Genomic DNA, 13,411 nt, shown 5'->3' with positions numbered 1-13,411 from the left:
GTGAGCGAATAGAATTGTGTAATAGAATTCAGTACCGTAAATCGAGACCAAATCCTTAGCTCTTTATCATTTCTGGGGTTTTTTAAAATCACATTTGAATAAAATACAGGAAATATTCATTTTTGTTAACCCAATTAAATCAAAGAAATAATTGAAGATTACTCGATTATCAAAATAATAGTTAGTTACAGCCCTACAGTACAGTCTGCGTGGGTGGTCCACATGCAGCTGAGATTTCTTGACTTGTCTGCACGCATCGTCGGCACATGCACCTGCCGTCAACTGTACACAAAATTCGTCATCAGCACAGTCTGCGCGGACTGTCCGCGTGCGGCCTAGATCGTCTCCACACATGGATGGTACTCGTCTGTTAACTATCACAAACCAGTCTTTTTTTTCTTTTCTCCCCAATTTGGAATGCCCAATGCGCTCTAAGTCCATGTGGTGGCGCGGTTACTCACCTAAATCCGGGTGGTGGAGGACGAAACTCAGTTGCCTCCGCATCTGAGATCGTCCATGCGCGCATCTTATCACGTGGCTTGTTGAGCACGTTATCGCGGAGACATAGCGCGTGTCGAGGCTTCGGCCATCCACCGCAGCATCCACACACAACTCACCACGCGCCCCACTGAGAGCGAACCATGAGGAGGTTACCCCATGTGACTCTACCCTCCCTAACAAACCGGGCCAATTTGGTTGCTTTGGAGACCTGGCTGGAGTCACTCAGCACGCCCTGGATTCGAACTCACGTACTCCAGGTCAGTGCCTTTACTTGTTGAGCTACCCCTCACAAAACAGTCTTAGCGCACATGCGTTGGACACATTTGTATTCGCTCGCAGTTAAAAGTAGGGGTGCACCACCGATCAAAATCAGCTGATATTCGTCTTAAATCTGTGATCGGCTGATCGCGCCTAGATTTAGAGCAGATCATTTTTGCAGCACACAAGGAGCCACACATACACTGCTCCTTTAATGAATGAGCGCTTGCTCTGCCCTTGAAGCATGACGGAGTGGCCTGTGGAGGGTGAATTATTGGCAATTCTAAGCATTCATGAACTTAAACTTTCAGACATGATGTTATTCACATGAATATGACACTTTGTTTTTAAAAATGTGTAAGAATTACGTGTATGAATATTAAGTTGGCCATTTTTCTAAAGTGACTACGGTAGTTATTCTGACTCGTTGCACTGTGAGCAGGAACAGGATAAAGAGGCTGCAAACGGGTATAAAAACAAATTACACACAAACATGCAAATACAAATCTGAGTATGTGATGTAATGCGAGTCGTGACAATCAGACGCCGTGTGGAGCGATAGAGACTGTTTGAGCGATCATGAGCACTTTCAGCTTCTCCCTTCAACACGAGCGCTCTCTGAATCAATCAAACATGCACACTCAATATCTCATCAGTCACTCATCCCAGCGCTATTCTGTGAGGATCCCAATTTAAATCAGATTAATGTTGGTCACAGTACCACTGATAACAGATGTAACTGTTTAACCTTCAATAACGGCACCGCGTCTTCACGCATTTGCTTAATTAGCGATTTGTGGGGCCTGGGTAGCTCAGTGGTAAAATACGCTGACTGCCACCCCTGGAGTTCGCTAGTTCGAATCCCAGGGCATGCTGAGTGACTCCAGCCAGGTCTCCTAAGAAACCAAATTGGCCCGGTTGCTAGGGAGGGTAGACTCCTCGTGGTCGCTATAATGTGGTTAGTTCTCAGTGGGGCGCGTGGCGAGTGGAGCGTGGTTGCCGCGGTGGATGGCGTGAAGCCTCCACACGCGCTATGTCTCCATGGCAACGCACTCAAGCCACGTGATAAGATGCGCGGGTTGATGATCTCAGATGCGGAGGCAACTGGGATTCGTCCTCCGCCATCCCGACTGAGGCGAATCACTACGTGACCACGAGGACTTAAAAGCACATTGGGAACTGGGCATTCCAAATTAGGGAGAAGAATTCCAAAAAATAAGTGATTTGTGTTACAACAAAACGATAAGATACATCTTATTTTTGAATGCATCTCTGCTGTGTGTGATGCTCTCATGGTTTTTCATTGCCACAATGACCTTTTGATATTGACAACAGAACTATTAATAACCGTTTTCAATACAAATAAATGTTAGCAATTCACAATTAATGTCATTTTTATGTCATTTTGGTAATACTTTATACAAAGGTTTCATTTCTTTAAAATGAATGCATTAGCTATCATGAACAAACAATGAACAATATATTTTTACAGCATTTATTAATCATGTTAGTTAAAAAAATCAATTGTTCATTGTTAGTTCATAGTGCATTAATGTGCATTAACTAATACAACTTTTGATTTAAAAATGTACTAGTATATGCTGTAACAAACATTAAGTTCATGTTAACTACAGTAATGTTGTTAATGTTAATAAATGGAACTTTTTTGTAAAGTGTTACCGTAATTTTACTGTGTGGGGCATAAACATAACTGCAGCATATAACTTGCAAAAGTGTGGCAAAGGGCACTTTAAGTAAAACATAATAAATAAATCAGTAACGGCCTCAAACTTCCCGATCAGTGCACCACTAGTTAAAAGAGTATACTTTGAAAGGCAACGCTGTCGACAGGGCGCGATACAATGCGGAACGCAGGAAACTAAGTATAACCGTGCCTTTAGGGTTTACGAAGTTGCTAAGTTGGATATAACTTTACACAGATGCGGTTAGTAAGCGATTTTATCACACTAAAATCATATTAATATTCATATTGTTTACATCTTGTAGCTATACTTTTGAAACCAGGAGTATTTCAGCATTTACAGATTGGCCTCTTTCACTTCCATTGCAAGTGCCTCACTGAAACACAGACTTCTGCAAAAAAAAAAAAAAAGAGGGACAAGTCGAAATAAATTTTAATAAATCAACATTATGCCACAAATGCTGTCCATTGAGCTAACCCGGAACATCCTTTTAAGATTTGCATGATTTTCCAGGTCTGAAAAGCACTATTTTAGAATTCCCTGATATTTCAACGCAGTTGGGAACCCTCTCTATCTCTCTGGGAAAACAAGGGTTGTACAGAAGTTAAAAGGAAGTAGAATCAGCCAAACATAAAGCTGTATGTAAATTCACCCAACCCAATAAAATTTGCCTGTCCTTTCAACCATGACACCCCTCAACACACAACTCAAAATGAATTAGCCATTTAGAAATATCAAAATTAAATTGTCTCAATCAAAAATGCCCAATTGTATACATGCCATTTTGTCTTGAGATGCCAAGGCACTCCAAAACTCAGCATTTAACCATCTTTGGATGGTCCAAGTGGATCTTGCTTGGGATTTGATCCACAGGGCTATGGAGTTATATATGTGCCACAAGTCAGCAGGCGCAACGATATTTTGAGCACACAAAAAAAAAAGTACACGCGCAAGATGATATTGAGCGCACAAAAAACGTTCTGCACGCGCAAGATGATATTTTGAGCGCACAAAAAACTTTCTGCACGCGCAAGATGATATTTTGAGCGCACAAAAAACTTTCTGCACGCGCAAGATGATATTTTGAGCGCACAAAAAAACGTTCTGCACGCGCAAGATGATGTTTTGAGCGCACAAAAAAACGTTCTGCACGTGCAAGATGATATTTTGAGCGCACAAAAAAACGTTCTGCACGCGCAAGATGATATTTTGAGCGCACAAAAAACGTTCTGCACGCGCAAGATGATACTTTGAGGGCACAAAAAACTGATATTTTGAGCGCACAAAAAACGTTCTGCACGCGCAAGATGATATTTTGAGCGCACAAAAAACGTTCTGCACGCGCAAGATGATATTTTGAGGGCACAAAAAACTGATATTTTGAGCGCACAAAAAACGTTCTGCACGCGCAAGATGATATTTTGAGCGCACAAAAAACGTTCTGCACGCGCAAGATGATATTTTGAGCGCACAAAAAACGTTCTGCACGCGCAAGATGATATTTTGAGCGCACAAAAAACGTTCTGCACGCGCAAGATGATATTTTGAGCGCACAAAAAAACGTTCTGCACGCGCAAGATGATATTTTGAGGGCACAAAAAAACGTTCTGCACGCGCAAGATGATATTTTGAGGGCACAAAAAAACGTTCTGCACGCGCAAGATGATATTTTGAGGGCACAAAAAACTGTGATATTTTGAGAGCACAAAAAATTTCCTGCACAAGCAATATGATATTTATAAACTCAGTTTTGTAAAGCAATATATCTTCTTGCAAAGATAAATTCACTTTGAGGCAACGAAAATCAATTTTACACTTGAATAAAGTTTATTTGAATGTGAATTTGCTCAAAAGTCTTACATTTTGCTTTCTCCTCCCACTCTGCGCGCAAAATGCCTCTTTGCATGCTCAAAATGTCATCCTGCGCACGCAGAAGTTTTTTTTTTGTGCGCTCAAAATATAGTTTTGTGCGCGCAGAATTGTGACACAAGTATAACTCCATACAGGACAGCCCAAAGTGGTCGATCCCCAACAGGCCCGGTCCCACATCACCACGTGTTTCTTCCACAGATGCACCGGTTAAAGTTGCTAACAGAACAGCATCCTTAAAACAAACCCTTCCAACAAGAAGACTGTAGAAGTGACCATAACACACAGTGCATTAAATAGTTGTTTTTTTGTTTTTAAATATAAAAATCCATGACCCTTAACCACTGAAGACTTTTACAATGATCAGACTACATTAAGTGCTTAAACTACCCAAAACTGGCTAATGACAACACACAAACAAACTTTCAGATCAACACAATCGTATCCATGTTGACGTTAAATAAGTCATTTTCATCCGACAACGTGATCGACCGACACCCCCGCCAAAAAAAAAAAAAAAACTTACCCGCCAGATCAGACCAACTATCACCATGACAAAATACTGTCAAGACAACATTCCTTACAACTGTAACCAATCACCTCGGTTAAAATAAAAAGATTCGACCCTATAAAGTACACTCTTGTAAGTTTATATGACGGTAACACCTACATATATTCGATATTTAAAGCACGAACAGCCATTTTCATCTCCGTCATGGTGGAGTCTGACTGAGCTCGCGAGCTAAACGTCCCATTCTGACGACTAAAACCGCGTTAAATTCCGCTCAAACCATCTAAATACGAGTTCATCTTTTCGTACAACCAGAACGGGGTTTATTAACCCGGATAAAGGCACCCTCAGCGTTGTGTGGTCTTACCAAGAGTCCGATGTGAGAAGCGGTGCGTCTGAAGACGAGATGCTGCTGCGCAGTGAAGAGCGCGAGACAGCGCTAAAAGGGAAAGAGATCCCGCCGCGTGCGCTCATATACATCTGGCGTCAGCACGTAACCCAGGACGCTGCTACTATGAGGAAGGCTTGGTTCATGAATATTAATGAGGTGCCGTGATAGCCGAGAAATAGAACTATCTGATTGGCTGAAAGGCAGACGTCTGTAGTTAAGCGTTAGACAGCTGACAGCTCATGAATATGAATTAGGTGATGTGACCACACGCTCCAGAAAGGTTTACCAAGTTACGTCATAACGACTTATTTAATATTTATGAACATGGATTTGCCATCCTAGGATTCATAAATTAGTTACTAGAGCAAAGGGAGGGGTTGGCGGAAGTGGTTTGGAGGGAATGCCATTGTTCCAGAATGGGCTGGGGGGATGTTTCCCGCCAAAGCGTTTGCCACTAAATATTTAAGACTATGGGTTGTCAACTACCTATTTTTGGAAGGGAAGAGATCACATTTTGTTTTAGGGTGTTGTCTGTCTGTCTGTCGGTCTTCACAGATGCTATTATGTAATGTAGGACTTATAAACACTTTGAATGTGCCCAAAAGCTAAGAGGCTGTGCACAATGAAATATAAGATTATCAAAATGTCCTTTTGCACAGTAAATTTTCCATGAACTGTGCAGCTGTGGTGTGAACTGTCTTTCCACCCCAATAAAAAATCGCCTCTGAACTTGAAAACATTTGGTTGAATCGGATTCTGGTAACGCTTTGGAACATTTCCCTGTTTGTGGTGAAATAATAAATTTCGGGATACTATAAAATCTGTAAGAATATAAATAGAGTCTTTGTTCTGTGTGCTTAGGTAAAAGGCAAATGCCAGAAACTCAAGCAAAAACTATTCAGCTTATGATTGTTCAGTGTGGCATGAATTAATAATAATAATAAAATGTGACTTCATACCAAGATATAACAATCTGTGAATAATCTGTGAAGTCTCTTAAACAAAATGCACACATAATCGTATGAAATAACAATATGTGAAAAGTTTTGTTGTAGAGTTCCTAGAAAACCTAGTGACCTTTGACCTTTGACCACAATGACCTCTGGCATCCACATATTGTTGCCCTCTTCATGAGTGGAATTGAACTGGCACCGAGTAATTCTTTAGTTTGGGTTCATGAGAGCATCTTTAATCATTATAAGGCCACACATACACCAGTCTGACTGTGGAAAAAACACTGTTACATTAGTAATATGATGTTAGAGATCTAAAGAGATTAAACCAATGCACAGCTATTTATATGATTATTTATTTATTATAATCTTTTAATTATTCAGCACATTCTCGTTGGCCCTCTAATCAGTTTATGATATGCAAATGAGCCAAGAATCTTGGATCAAGAGACTTGCTGCATTTGGATATTGCTGCTTACAAATTATTATTTTAATCTGGAGAGTTAAGTGAGAAGAAACACAAAATTGCGTAACTGTAATACGTTTTACTGTATGCAGATGTAGCAAAACCACCAACCCCCACATTTAAGTGTGTAAATGTGATATAACATGATGTGATTTATTAATTTTTGGCATGACTATCCTTTTAACTGAATATTTTAACTCACAGTGACTGAGCGTTTGAGACAGAGACGACAGCGTGTGTATTCACCCTCTCACCCTTTACTGTTCTTCTGTAACTATCATCTATTGCTGAGATGTCATTCCTGCCCTCTCGTATTACAGCTGATGGTAAGAGATGACATATAGATGCCCGCAGTATTTAAAAATTAATGCCCTGACAAACACACAGTTAACTCCTCACTTACCGCTCTGCACACATAAACACATACTGTAACTTAGTGACATGGGTTACATAATCAAAAGCTGTCAGTGGAGAATAGGGGAAGTGTTCAATAAAAACACACAACTCACAGACTTATATAAATAGGTACAAAACACCTTATTAGTTTGAGCACAACAGGCTGGATCTGTCAATAGCTTGTTTAGCTCTGATTAGTGGTGTTTGCCACTATATATAAATTACATATAAATACATTTCGGCTACATTGAAGGTTCACAAGAGCACAGTGGCCTCCATAATTCTGAAATGGAAGAAGATTGGAACAACCAGGACTCTTACTAGAGCTGGCCGTCTGGCCAAACTGAGCAATCGGGGGAGAAGAACCTTAGTAAGAGAGGTGACCAAGAACCCGATGATCACTCTAGTTGAGTTCCAGAGATCATGTGTGGAGATGGGAGAAACTTGCAGAAGGACGACCATCACTGCAACACTCCACTCGATCTGGAATTATGGCAGAGTGGCCAGACGGACGCCTCTCCTCAGTACAAGACACATAAAAAAGCTCCTAAATGACTCTCAGACTGTGAGAAACAAGATTCTCTGGTCTAATGAAACAAAGACTGAACTGTTTGGCCTCAAATCCAAGCGTCATGTCTGGAGAAAACCAGGCACCGCTCATCAACGGTGAAGCATGGTGGTGGTAGCATCATGCTGTGGGGGTGTTTTTCAGCGGCAGGGACTGGGGGACTGGTCAGGGTTGAAGGAAAGCTGAACGCAGCAAAATACAGAGATATCCTTAATGAAAACCTGGTCCAGAGCACTCAGGACCTCAGACTGGGCCGAAGGTTCACCTTCCAACAGGACAATGACCCAAAGCACACAGCCAAGACAATACAAGAGTGGCTTAGGGACTCTGTGAATGTCCTTGAATAGCCCAGCCAGAGCCCAGACTTGAACCCAATCGAACATCTCTGGAGAGACCTGAAAACGGCTGTCCACCGACGGTCCCCATCCAACCTGACAGAGCTTGAGAGGTTCTGCAGAGAAGAATGGCAGAAAATCCCCAAATCCAAGAGTTGCAAAGCTTGTTGCATCATACCCAAAAAGACTTGAGGCTGTAAACGCTGCCAAAGGTGCTTCAACTAAATACTGAGTTAAGGGTCTGAATACTTATGTCAATGTGATATTTCAGTTGTTTATTTGTAATATATTTGCAAAGTTATCAAAAATCAGATTTTTGCTTTGTCATTATGGGGTATGGAGTGAAAATTGATGTGGAAAAAAAATAATTTAAAGCATTTTAGCATAAGGCTGCAACAAAATGTGGGAAAAAAATGCACTGAATGCACTGTATATAATGTATGTATATATATATACAAATTATGTAAATATATTATAATTATGTAAATCATTTATATATACTGTATATATTTAGTGTATATATATATATATATATACACATACATACACTCACCAGCCACTTTATTAGATACACCTGTACATCTACTTATTCATGCAATTATCTAATCAGCCAATTATGTGGCAGCAGTGTAATGTATAGAATCATGCAGATACGGGTCAGGAGCTTCAGTTAATGTTCACATCAACCATCAGAATGAGGAAATAATGTGATCTCAGTGATTTGGACCGTGGCATGATTGTTGGTGCCAGATGGGCTGGTTTGAGTATTTCTGTAACTGCTGATCTCCTGGGATTTTCACACGCAACAGTCGCTAGATGGTAAAGAAAGAGAATGGTGCGAAAAACAAAAAACATCCAGCAGCGGCAGTTCTGTGGACATAAAACGGCTTGTTGTTGAGAGAGGTCAATGGAAAATGTCCAGACTGGGTCAAGCTGACAGGAAGGTGACAGTAACCCAAATAAACCCGTGTTATATATATATATATATATAATAATATATATATATATATATATATATATATATATATATAATAATATATATATATATATATATATATATATATATATATATATATATATATATATATATATACCAGACACAATAACACAGTTAACAGGGTAATACTTTCAGGTGGTTTTTCAGTGCGGGTTGGAGTCGGGTTAGTAGTGCATGTGGGTGTTGATATATGTCATGATATATAAGCAAATGCTGCTCATTTCAGGTGGTGTATCCCCATGAAGATATGCCTGCAGATACCTTGAGATGTCAAACCCCACTCACCAGTGGAGACCTAATGAATTATTCATCTATTTTGCACTGTCTCTCTCTCTCTCTCTCTCTCTCTCTCTCTCTCTCTCTCTCTCTCTCTCTCTCTCTCTCTCTCTCTCTCTCTCTTCTGCAGAGGTCGCATTTACCACTCACACTTACAGTTTCCAACTGAAGTGTGAACATCCTCTGTATGTACACCAAAATTGCTTTACATGGCAAAAAAATAGCACATAGTTGCCATAGTTCACAGTCCAGTTCTCTGCATTGCTGTAACAGTCCAGTGTTGCAAATTTCAAGTCTGAACACTTATTGAAGTAATGTCAATACATGCCCATTTGTTTATAGCTAGCTACCTGAATAATTTCTTATCTGGTTTAATGTTACAGACATTAAGGTAACTCTATCGCCCCCTATCAGCGAGTGCTGAGGTTTGTTACCGCTACAGTAACGCAGGAATACATGTTTAATGAATATTCCGGGTTCAATACAAGTTATGTTCAATCAACAGCTTTTGTGGCATAATGTTGATTACAAAAATAAAAAATAATGGAAAAAATATTTTGGAATCGTCCCTCCTTTTCTTAAAAAAAAGTTACAGTGAGGCACTTACTATGGAAGTGAATGGGGCCAATTTTTGGAGGGCTTAAAGCAGAAATGTGAAGCTTATAATTTTATAAAAGCACTTATATTATTTCTTCTGTTAAAACTCATTTATTATTTGAGCTGTAAAGTCATTTTAGGGTTATAGGGTTTGTTTACATTACATCATCATAACAACGAAGTTGTAAAATTGACTATAACTTTACGCAGAAATGGTTGGTAAGCGATTTTATCACACTAAAATCATGTTAGCGCGCATATTGTTTACGTCTTTGGCTATACTTAAAAATGTTAACATTTAAAAATTGGCCCCATTCACTACTATTGTAAGTTCCTCACTGTAATGAAAAGGAGGGACAAGTCAAAATGTATTTTTGTGGTAATCAATATTATGCCACAAATACTGTCAATTGAGCTTAACCTATATTGAACCCGGAATATTCCTTTAAGTATATAAAGGCCAAAACATTATATACAGAGGTACGTGAACGAAGACGCTTCTAGCTACGCAAGATCAATTTTCTGCGTATAGTTGCGTTCCAAAATGTATCAGTCCGCATGGCCAAAAATGTGTCTGCGTACTTACTTGGGTACATTTCTGGCCTTATATGGCGAAGGGGTTTGATCAAATCCCTATAAGGCCAGAAACGTATTTTACACAAGTACACTATAGTGCATTTTGAGAATGTGACGCCTTCTTCCGTTGTGTCATGTTTGACACATTTTGGAACGCAACAACACACAAAATCTAGCATGCATAGGCAGCTAGAAGTGCCCACATTCAAGTACTTGCATACGTTTCCAAATGAACTCTCAGTAGCAATACAAATAATGATGGTTACATTTGCAAACATCACTCCAAAGGCCTCAAATACACTAACAATCCATACTTAAAATACTCCGAGATGAGCTCATAGGACATTACAGTATGCACAGAAGACATATAGTGCGTTCACTCTTATAAACACTGGGCTGAAAATAGCTGCCCGCATCAACATGAACGAGCAGTTTGAACGCTGGATCACCATTCAAAAGAGCCCTTCATATCAGAGCCTGCGTGTGCTTTTTTCATTTTACTCGCCATGCATAATTCATTTAGCCCAGAGTCTGCAAAGTCCATATGCCACATGAATTAACTCATTACTGTGGTGTTAATTATGGACTAATTTAAGGACTAATAGTTATCCTCAGCACAGCATGTTAATGCTAAACTGTACTGGGGCGATTTAGAGGAAAACTGGACCATATCAGTGTTCCTCAACTTGAACCCAGATTTTATTTTGGGCATGAAGTGGTGACCCAACACAAAGCAAAATTGTTTATTGTACAAAAAATTTCAACAGGCCATTAGGGCTTTAAAGGAATATTCCGGGTTCAATACAAGTTAAGCTCAATTGACAGTATTTGTGGCATAATGATGATTACCACAAAAAAAATATTTTGACTCGTTCATCCTTTTCTTTAAAAAAGCAAAAATTGAGGTTACAGTGAGGCACTTACAATGGAAGTGAATGGGGCCAATTTTTGGAGGGTTTAAAGGCAGAAATGTGAAGCTTATAATTTTATAAAAGCATTTAGATTAATTCTTCTGTCAAAACTCATGTATTATTTGAATGTTACATTTACGTATATAGCACTTTTATGACACTACACTCAAAGTGCTTTACACAGTGAACGGGACTCTCCTCAACCACCACCAGTGTGCAGAATCCACCTGGATGATGTGACGGCAGCCATTGTGCGCCAGTACGCTCACCACACACACACCAGCTATTGATGGAGAGGAGAGAGTAGAGTTATAGAGCCAATTAATAGATGGGATTATTAGGAGGCCATGATTGATAAGGGCCAGTGGGGGGAATTTGGCCAGGACACCAGGGTTACACCCATACTCTTTTTGAGAATTGTCCTGGGATTTTTAATGACCACAGTAAGTCAGAACCTAATTAATGTCTCATCTGAAGGACGGTGCCTTTTTTACAGTATAGTGTCCCCATAAATATACTGGGGCATTAGAAACCGTGTGAAGTTCCCTGCTGCTGCAAATGCTCCACCATCATCCCTGTCCCAAAGAAACCCAAAATCACAGGACTTAATGACTACAGACCCATCGCTCTGACGTCTGTGGTCATGAAATCATTTGAGAGACTGGTGTTGGCCCACCTGAAGAACATCACTGGACCCTTTCTGGATCCCCTTCAATTTGCTTATCAAGCAAACAGGTCTGTGGATGATGCAGTCAACATGGGATTGCATCATATCCTGCAACATCTGGACAGACCAGGGACATATGCAAGGATCCTTTTTGTGGACTTCAGTTCGGCTTTCAACACCATCATCCCAGCTATACTCCAGAATAAATTACACCAAGCTGGTAGCTGGCAATCCACTGACAGATAGACATGGGAACAGAGAGTTGGTGTAATTTATTCTGGAGTATAGCTGGGATGATGGTCATTAAGTCCTGTGATTTTTGGTTTCTTTGGGACAGGAATAATGATTGAGCGTTTGAAGCAGCATGGGAATTCACACTGCTCCAATGATCTATTGAAGATCTGTGTGAAGATGGGGGCCAGCTGGTTAGCACAGGATCGAAGACACGTTGGTGAGACGCCATCTGGGCCTGAAGCTTTCCTTGTCTTTTGTTTCCGAAAGACCCGGCTCACATCATCTTCACAGATCTTAAGTACAGGTTGAGTAGCAGGAAGGGGGAGGAGGGGGTTTGCAGGAGGTGTTGGTGTTTGTGTGAAGTGAAGGTCAGAGTGGGTGTGGGGTGTGAGATTGGGCCTCTCAAATCTGCAGTAGAACACATTCAGGTCGTCAGCCAGTTGTTGGTCCACCACAGGGTTGGGGGCAGGAGTCCTGCAATTTGTGAGTTGTTTCATGCCACTCCACACTGATGCAGGGTCATTAGCTGAAAACTTGTTTTTCAGCTTCTCAGAGTATCTTCTTTTAGCCAAAAAGACGACTACAAAAGGACAGTTTGGACTGCTGAGAGGATTATTGGTTGCCCTCTGCCCTCCCTTCAAGAACTATACACTTCCAGAGTAAGGAAAAAGGCTGTAAAAATCACTCTGGCCCCCACTCACCCTGCCCACTACCTTTTTGAACCGTTGCCTTCTGTCCGGCGCTACAGAGCTCTGAGCACCAGAACCATCAGGCAGAGGAACAGTTTTTTCCCTCAGACTATCCATCTCATGAACAGTTAAAACTGCCCCATTGAGCAATAATTATGTGCAACACACAGCTTAGTCTATATATATTTATCCAACATACCCTACCTCTTCTGCCATTATATTCCCTTGCACTGTCTGTATATAACAGATTTGTATTTGTACATACGTATATATATATATATATATATATATATGTATATTGTCTTATTGTGTATTTCTATATATACTTATATTTTAATTTGTATTATTTTTTTATTATTATCTCTGTCTTGTTGTTGTATTGTTTGTGCACTGGAAGCTCCTGTCACCAAGACAAATTCCTTGTATGTGTAAGCATACTTGGCAATAAAGCTCATTCTGATTCTGATTCTGTCTTGTGTTTATACTTATGAAACCGTGAGTATTTTAATGTTA

General features: G+C 40.2%; 1 protein-coding gene across 3 annotated transcripts in view; it reads right to left on the bottom strand.

The window, feature by feature from the left end:
* The window catches only part of nap1l1 (nucleosome assembly protein 1-like 1), a 32,197-nt gene extending 26,858 nt beyond the window's left edge, over window positions 1-5,339 (bottom strand). For all 3 annotated transcript variants that reach the window (XM_051688167.1, XM_051688165.1, XM_051688166.1), the window contains exon 1: window positions 5,210-5,339. The gene's annotated coding sequence lies outside the window, so the exon portion shown is untranslated. The remainder of the gene's footprint in view (window positions 1-5,209) is intronic.
* Window positions 5,340-13,411: the final 8,072 nt, after the last annotated feature.

The sequence above is a fragment of the Myxocyprinus asiaticus genome, chromosome 45, assembly GCF_019703515.2.
Source record: "Myxocyprinus asiaticus isolate MX2 ecotype Aquarium Trade chromosome 45, UBuf_Myxa_2, whole genome shotgun sequence".
Lineage (NCBI taxonomy): Eukaryota > Metazoa > Chordata > Actinopteri > Cypriniformes > Catostomidae > Myxocyprinus > Myxocyprinus asiaticus.
Note: the sequence above shows the minus strand (reverse complement) of the source record. Positions and strands in the feature narration are given on the sequence as shown.